The sequence below is a fragment of the Palaemon carinicauda genome, chromosome 19 (assembly GCF_036898095.1).
Source record: "Palaemon carinicauda isolate YSFRI2023 chromosome 19, ASM3689809v2, whole genome shotgun sequence".
In the NCBI taxonomy this organism is placed as follows: domain Eukaryota; kingdom Metazoa; phylum Arthropoda; class Malacostraca; order Decapoda; family Palaemonidae; genus Palaemon; species Palaemon carinicauda.
Window position 1 is genome coordinate 26,486,520 of NC_090743.1, and position 10,000 is coordinate 26,496,519.

Genomic DNA, 10,000 nt, shown 5'->3' on the forward strand with positions numbered 1-10,000 from the left:
ATGGTCCTCCATTTCTAATTCTATATTCCAGTAAGGTCCATCATTTCTAATTCGATATTCCAGTAAGGTTCACCATTTCTAATTCTATATTCTAGTAAGGTTTACCATTTCTAATTCTATATTCCAGTTAGGTCCATCATTTTTAATACTTTATTCCAGTAAAGTCTACCATTTCTAATTCTATATTCTAGTAAGGTTTACCATTTCTAATTCTACATTCCAGTTAAATCCATCATTTCTAATTCTATATTCTAGTAAGGTTTACCATTTCTAATTCTACATTCCAGTTAGGTCCATCATTTTTAATACTTTATTCCAGTAAAGTCTACCATTTCTAATTCTATATTCTAGTAAGGTTTACCATTTCTAATTCTACATTCCAGTTAAATCCATCATTTCTAATTCTATATTCTAGTAAGGTTTACCATTTCTAATTCTACATTCCAGTTAGGTCCATCATTTTTAATACTTTATTCCAGTAAAGTCTACCATTTCTAATTCTATATTCTAGTAAGGTTTACCATTTCTAATTCTACATTCCAGTTAAATCCATCATCTTTAATACTTTATTCCAGTAAAGTCTACCATTTCTAATTCTATATTCTAGTAAGGTTTACCATTTCTAATTCTACATTCTAGTTAGGTCCATCATTTCTAATACTTTATTCCAGTAAAGTCTACCATTTCTAATTCTATATTCTAGTAAGGTTTACCATTTCTAATTCTATATTCCAGTTAGGTCCATCATTTGTAATACTTTATTCCAGTAAAGTCTACCATTTCTAATTCTATATTCTAGTAAGGTTTACCATTTCTAATTCTATATTCCAGTTAGGTCCATCATTTTTAATACTTTATCCAAGTAAGGTCCACCAATTCTAATTCTACATTCTAATAAGGTTTACCATTTCTAATTCTACATTTCCAGTTAGGTCCATCATTTTTAATACTTTATTCCAGTAAAGTCTGACATTTCTAATTCTATAATCCAGTTAGGTCCATCATTTTTAATACTTTATTCCAGTAAAGTCTACCATTTCTAATTCTATATTCCAGTTAGGTCCATCATTTTTAATACTTTATTCCAGTAAAGTCTGACATTTCTAATTCTATAATCCAGTTAGGTCCATCATTTTTAATACTTTATTCCAGTAAAGTCTACCATTTCTAATTCTATATTCCAGTTAGGTCCATCATTTTTAATACTGTAAGGTCCACCATTTCTAATATCACATTCCAGTAAAGTCGACGTGGCCTGAGCATGATGTTTTGTATGCCTGACGAATGCGTGTTAAAGAACTCTCCCGGGACATTCAGTATGTAAAGCGCCAACTGCCAGCCATTACACGTTTGCATGTTGCCATATGAGAGACAGTAGCCTATGATATGAAAGGAAATGATACAAGATGGTGTGATGTGACTCCATTAGCCGATGATAATTATTGCTCAGAGTGATGAGTCCTTCGCTGGTAATTAATTTTATTAATTCATCTATGATTATTTTGCATTCCTTCGCCATTTCTATCGTCTTAAGGATCGCTAAGCACGAAGGAACAACACTATCCTCGTAATATAGGGACTTTTAGTACTATCTTCAAGTGTTAAGAGCTATAAAAATTCACATTCCGAGATGTTGTTAACAAATACCGGATAAAAAAAAATAGGTAATTTTCATTATTTTAGCAAGCAATTTCCTTTGCATATTCAAATTTTTGCTGCTGAATTCAGCTATGCAATTTTATGCCAAAGACAGCATAAATAAGTGTGAAGTTAAGACCCAGGTAAAAAAAAAATCAATATAAAACCAAACAATTATACATTTTGTTAATTTACGTAGGATATATAGGTATGAAGTTAAAAACCCATAAAAAATGTTGCAAATTATCAAAATGTTTTATTGTTTTTGTTAATTAAGCTAGCCTTATGCCAACACGGAGTCTGGCTCTTACAGCAGTTCGATGGAGAAGATATCCAGCGAAATACATAGCAACTGAAGGGGCACTCAGTAGAGCGCTGACTTCCACCGCAGCAGATTATTTCTCAACCATTTGCTCGACCTTGACCTTGATCTTTGACCTTAGCATGTATTAATTGGCGTGGACTTTCAGACACTCATATATGAATTAAGTTTGAAGTCTCTGTGACAACGAAGTCCAAACTTTATGGCTGATTACGTGAATTGGACATTTCGCTTCACCGTGACCTTGACCTTTCCAAAATTTAATAATTTCCAGCCTTTTACGTTAACAGTTAATCCCTGCAAGTTTCATTACAATTAAAATTGTGGCCAGGAAGCTGTTCACAGACAAACACATAAACAGGGGTGAAAACATAACCTCCTTCCCAACTTCGTTGGCGGAGGCAATTAATATGAATACTCAAAGCCCTAAGGTTACATAATACTGCAGTCCTCAAACCCGGAAATATGAGAAAAGGTGAGCAGAGTGATAATGAATCTTGCAAGCGCTATATATCACTGTAAGGTCGTCAAAGACTTTGTGTGCATGAGAGAGAGAGAGAGAGAGAGAGAGAGAGAGAGAGAGAGAGAGAGAGAGAGAGAGAATCCATAAAAATATGTATACCAACATAGAATGCCTACGTATTACATCTTCATGGAAATATTTATCCCAGGGAAAATGTTTAATTTAAATAACACACACACACACACACACACACACACACACACACACATATATATATATATATATATATATATATATATATATATATATATATATATGTATGTGTGTGTGTGTGTGTGTACGTATGTACATCTCATCCTACCAATAGCCTAATACGCACGTTACTTGGAATATTCCTTTCTAATTATTAGAATTTTTTTCCATACACAAAAGCGACGTCATGGCAAAATTCTCGTAATTAATTTTTGGAATGCGAGATGTGTTGTTGTTACTTGATTAAGTCACGAGCGAAAAACATTAGTTCTCATTGTAATCGGGAAAATCATTATATCATTTTGGCAAATGTTGACAGACGAACATATCCTCCCCACCCCACCCGCACCCCCTTCTCTCTTCGTGCGTAGGCGATATATATATATATATATATATATATATATATATATATATATATATATATATATAAATATATATATATATATATATATATATATATATATATATATATATATATATATATATATATATATATATGTGTGTGTGTGTGTGTGTGTGTGTGTGTATGTGTGTGCGTTTAAAATTTTACTCTGGTAGGAAATAATACCATAACATCTTGCATATATGATGAATCACGATACAAACAACGGTTGCAGAAAGCTCAACAGCGCCACCTGTTAGCAAGGGTGCTGAGTATCTCGTTGTCATATGGTGACGATTCGTTTAAATCATTATATCTCCCGAGTTGCACATCCTTGAACTTTTTCTCGGCTTCTATTTACAAAATGAATGCCGCGGATTGGTGGGAATCCATGGCGTCATAGATGAACTCGCCACTCTCATTGGCTGCTAATGTTGGAGCCTGTGCCGCTAGGGTGATTCTTGTTGGCAGAGAATCGATGACGTTTACGAGCGCTCTGCGCAACGTCATCGTTTTGGGGCCTTTTCATTGGCCAACGGACGATATTGATTTGGCGCCTCAAAACCAACTCTCGACGATCTAGATTCTGTGCCAGTTACGTTGGCTGTCCCGAGAGGAACTCACCCTTTCAAATATCTGATGATGTGATCTGTTTTAGGTGTGTAGCATTTTAAGACTACATGAGAAAGTGACATGTGTTAACAATGTCCGACGGGCCGGGTTCACCCCATCTCTCACAGACTGAGTGTCTGAAAGAACGCAAATGGTGGTGTTTCCTCCTATCAAGTATCTTCACCTTCTTAGCTGGGATTTTCATAGTTTTGATATGGCGGGCCTTTTCCTTCCTCTGCTGTCGGAACAAGGATGCATCGGAATTCCAAAAGCAACAGGAGAAAGAGAAGCTCCTTGCACAGCAGGGGCTCTCCGCTCCAGGCCAGCCCAAGCCCAAGAACCTGATGGAGGGCAACTTCGTCACAGAAGCCAAGGACTGGGCTGGAGAGCTCATCTCGGGCCAGACCACAACCGGCAGAATCCTGGTAAGCTCAAAAATAACAATTGTGAAGGGTCTGATCGACCCTTCCAGCATCCCACAGCGAGAAAATGAGATATGTCTTAATCACCTTTTTTTCTTTTTGTCCTTCACTAACCTTTCACTTCCAGGTGGCTCTCGGGCTGTGCGCTGGCGCAAAAGTACTACTTCCAGCTATCACTGCCTGACATCCATTTTTCCCCTTCGTTAGAACAGAGCTGGTCGATTATCCTGTTTACTTTTTATCATGTCGCAAAAAGCCTCTTAATTACTGTATTACACTGTCCACAGCTATTGTCTCCCCTTCCCCTGACACCGATCTGAACGATTGGCACTCTGTGAGGGGGGGGGGGGGGAGAGTTTAAAACTGAGTTACTGATACAAGGTATAAGCTACATTTTTTTCATTACAAACTTCAAAGTAAAGTAGAAATACGCTGCTTTGTAGTTATTTTAACCTTCACGCATTGTTTGACACGAAATTTATTTTTTTATACACTGAGAACCATCTCTTTTGGGATATATATAGCCATTGAAACTGGGGGCAGTGAGAATCATTTATTGCATTGGTGTTTTCAGATATCCCTATTCCTGTATTTCGACCAAAAAATCTTGACATTTAAACAACGTACGCCCGCTTGCGTGTCACTATTCTCATAGCATTTGAGATCTTGCTCCTACCGAAGACAGCAAATTTTTGTCCTCCAAAATAAGAGAACTGACATTTGACTTCAATTGGGTTATGAGCAAAGACGAGGGGTGGGGGGGGGGGGATATGTTGATAATACTGCCTGATGCTGATCCTAGTGAGATTTAGATAACAAAAGAAGGTAAATCACTCGACTGAAGTTTAATAATCCGAAGTGGGGAAAGTAACACCAGGCTTTGTCTATATATGAATGGAATGTAGGTCAGGTCTGTTAGCAGTACCGTTAATAGAACTGTGCTAACCGCTGTACACGCCTATATGCTTAATTAAAGGTGCTTGGACAGAACACCATTACGCATTCCGGTTACACACCCAACTACGCTTATTCTTAGCCTCTCTTTTGTATAGTGGAATGGGCTCTCTGTGTCTCTATGTCCTTAACTCTGTGCTCATCATGTTGCAGGATATCCTCCCTGCGCTCAGATAAACTTGAAGATTATGTCTCCCTAACTCCTAAAAATCGTTACTTGTGTTAACAGGCGTTTGGCGTTCTAGGAGAAATTGATGTGATGTTAAATGCGTAAACCAGTTCAATATGCTACATGAATTTCAACTCAATTTGGTAGTGCATTTTCTTTTGTTATATATAAGATTGAGGGCGTTAGTAATATCTACAATAAACACACACACACACATATATATATATACTGTATATATATATATATATATATATATATATATATATATATATATATATAAAATGATGCGGCGTTCGGCGTACTTGGTGAATTAGACGTGATGTTGAATGCGTAAACATGGCTAGTATTTTGTAATGCATTTTCTTTTATTTGATGAAATCTTGAGGATATTAGTAATATGTACAATATTTATTCATCTATCTATCTATCTATCTACATATACGTATATACACACTTAACATATCTATGTACCTACTAATATACATACATACATACATACATACATATATATATATATATATATATATATATATATATATACGTATATATATACATGTATATACGTGTATGTATATATATATATATATATATATATATATATATATATATATATATATATATATATATAACCAAAATAGCGATCACTGTCCAAGTATAACAAAAACATTCCATATTTGCAATTCATACTGTTATAATTTTGCAACAGCAACTCCAGAATTTACTCCGAAGAAAGAGACAAATATCTTCAGAACTACAAAAAAAAAAAAAGTCCATCAATATTACAGTTTCATGTCTGACATACCAACTTCTGAAATGTTCTACCTTTTGGGAAAATGTAATTCAACTTTTTCTTGGTAGTCACGTTTCTTACCTTCCGTCTCTCCAAAGCAAAGTATTAGTTAGTGATAAGACAGAAATAGCGTTTACTGCTTCATAAGCACGAGTGATTACCTATGTCCAATGTATGCTTTTAAAAGCAATCACACGCATTCTTCTTTATTCACGTACCAGAAAAGGAGATTGTGTACAACCCAAGAGAGAAATGCGTCATTAATTACAAAAACATAGATACTGAATTTTTTTGAAAAACTAAGATACATTTTAATTTGATTTATAACAAGGGAATGTACAGCAAATATGGATAAATTCTTTCTTAAAAATAAAATTGGGATGAATGTCAATTGAATAAATACGAAATTCTTAGTCAATAAAAAATCGGAGTAAACATGCTTTGCTTATTATTATTATTATTATTATTATTATTATTATTATTATTATTATTACTATTATTACTATTATTATTATTATTACTAGCCAAGCTACAACCCTAGTTGGAAAAGCAAGATGCTATAAGCCCAAGGGCTCCAATAGGGAAAAATAGCCCACTGAGGAAAGGAAATAAGGAAATAAATAAATGATGAGAACAAATTAACAATAAAACATTCTAAAAAACAGTAACAACGTCAAAATAGATATGACATATATAAACTATAAAAAGACTCATGTCAGCCTGGTCAACATGAAAACATTTGCTCCAACTTTGAACTTTTGAAGTTCTCCTGATTCAACTACCCGAAGAAACAAAGGAAATTAATAGGATTAAACTATGAAGTTAAAACATTTATGAAACGAATGTGAGTTATAATAACACAGAGATAACACAGGTTATAATCATACAGGAAAATTATTTTAATCCTGGAGAGAAAACTTAATATTAATGTTCTCCGTTCTCTGGAATACGAAAAATAATTTTGTCATTCGAATAAATCCCGATGAATAGGAAATTCCTCCACGTTCGAGTTATAAGTCGTAATTAATAATTAGGGTTTTGTGATGGTGAGAATAACCATGAAATTGATCGGTTAAGAGAAAAATCTAGCCCATGTTCTGTCGAAGCTAGAAGAAATATACGAAATTAATCTACTGGTAAGAAATGAGAATAAACATGAAAGTGATATATCCTAAGGAGCAAAATAATTTCAATTCTAAATGAAGACAAAATAAATAAAAGAAATTCACCAAATTTAAGAAAATAGGATAAACCACATAAATGTATTCTATAAGCAAAAAAAAAAAAAAAAAACATTATTATTGCTATGTAAGCTACAACCTTGGTTGGAAAAGCAGGATGCTATAAGCCCAAGGGCTCTAACAGGGAAAAATAGACTAGTGGGGAACAGAAATAAATAAATTACATGAGGAGTAATGAATATAGAGTACAACATCCTAAGATCAGTAACAGTAGAATAAGAACTAGAAAATAAACTTAAATAACTTTCAAGAAAATAAGAATAAATTGTTCTTCGGAGCAGAAATAAAGCTGGAATAAACATGAGAATTATAAACAATCAGGAAGAAATAATAAAACATCTTTACAAAAATAATGAGAATAAACATGAATGAGATCTAATAAAGGAAAAAAATAAACTAAAACTTACGGGTGGAAAAAACAACAACAGATTTCTACATCAATGGAATAAACACGAATTTTCGCGGTATATAACGAAACAAACGTTTACCAGACGAAAGAATAAATCATTTGAAACCAGAGATCTTTTCGATGACAGATTTCTTTACAAAATAAAAAAAAAATATTCAGACACGAAAGGAATGTGATTTTAAGAAAGCTATTTTTCGATCAATATTGAAATCATTCTTTAAAAAATGAAGCTCAAATAAGATTAAGAAAAGCTGTGTGTTGAAGTAAGCTTCTCCAAGATAGCTTAATATAAGCTTTAAAGGGGAAACGTGATATAAGCTTAAAGAGAAGTTTATATATCTTTTAGAATGGATGTTTGAAATAAGCTTTAGATAAAATTATTAAAATCCAAGTTAGAAATGTTGCCTGCAATATGTCTTAGAAAGGAAAACTGGAATAAGCTTTAGAAAGATAGCTTGAAATAAGCTCTAGAAAGGAAGCTTACAATAAGTTTTCAAGAGAAAGCTTGAAATAAGCTCCCATATATATATATATATATATATATATATATATATATATATATATATATATATATATATATATATGTATATGTATATATATATATATATATATATATATATATATATATATACATATATATATATACACACACACACACATATATATATATATATATATATATATATATATATATATATATATATATATATGGACACATCAGGATGTTAATCTTTAAAGATGGTTAAAGTATGAAATATTTTTTTTTTTATCTTTTTGAAGTTAATTTTAAGTCACGGCATTTTATAAAATCAATTTTAAGAGATGATGAAGTCTGAAATCGTCTTTCAGGAATATATTTAAAAAAAAAGACTTTACGAAAATTACTTTCATGTGAACAATTTTTCACAAATAATTACCGTAATTGAAAAATTTCCAGGTACTAAGGAATTTGGAACAAATATGAAAAAAAAAAAATGAAGTTGGAGAAGAATTTTGAGAAATAAGGATGTTAGAAACGACCTTTAAGAATTGAGGAAGTTAGTAAGGAACCTAATACAAAATAGGAAGTTTGTAATAATCTTTATGATAGGAAGTTTAATACGACCTTATAGAAATAGGGAAGTATGAAAGGAGAGGTAGACAATCAGAATAAGTAAAGAAATTATAAGGCGCAACTATCTTGAAAGAACTTTACGACCAAAAAAATGGATGAATTAAGTAAAGAAGAAAATACAAAGTAGCTCTCTTACGACATAAGAAACAAAGAATAATTTCTTATCAAATATACATCCCTCTACATACATGTATACATGGACACAACAATAGATGCATATATAGTATATACATTCAAACATAACACAATGAAAAAATACTGGGTTTGTAATTGCAAGGTCCGAGGTTCGCGTCAGGTCACCCACTCACTAGTCAACCTAGCCTGGGTGAAGATAATGCTTTAAGGGTATATATATATATATATATATATATATATATATATATATATATATATATATATATATATATGTGTGTGTGTGTGTGTGTCTGTGTCAAAGCGATTAAGACTTGCTGACTACTAGAGAGTTTTAGTTTTTCGATACCAGGTCTTTTAAAATGTAGAAATAAGCGTAAGGTGAAATAAATATACTTCATATTCTTCTATACAATCATTATGTATATATACGCAAACACACACACACATACATATATATATATATATATATATATATATATATATATATATATATATATATATATACTTGTCTCTATAGAGGGAGAAATCTATAACTACAAAACCATTTTAACCAATACAAAAATATGAAATTGTCGTAATCCACAACCAGACACCATTTTGGAATTGCTCTACCATTCAAAGCCATCACATAACAACACAATACTCCGACAAGCTATGATCAATAACGAATAATTGAATTTACCAATTAGGCCTAAAATAATTGATTTTCCCCTTAAGCCTAAACAGCAAGTCCTGTCTCTAAATGTATAATAATCGAGATCTCAAGTGGGTCCTTGACAATTGGGTTTCATTATGCCCTAATGCAGCTTGCACCTGGTCGTAGAGGTTTGATGATTACTAAATCCTCCATTCTAATAAGGCTTTGGGATTAGAATTAGAATGTAACCTCCCGCTAGATTCATCATATGGGTATGCCCCGTTATCTACTTTCTTGTTACATTGTGTATTCTTTTCCTCTATACATTTTCCTTTCACACTGGTGACGAGGTTTGTTCTATCTCATAAATAACTCCTGGCTAGTACGGTGGTAACGTCTTCGCCTAGCATTCGCATGGCAGCAGATTGATCACCGCCCGGGACCGTGAGTTTAAACTATT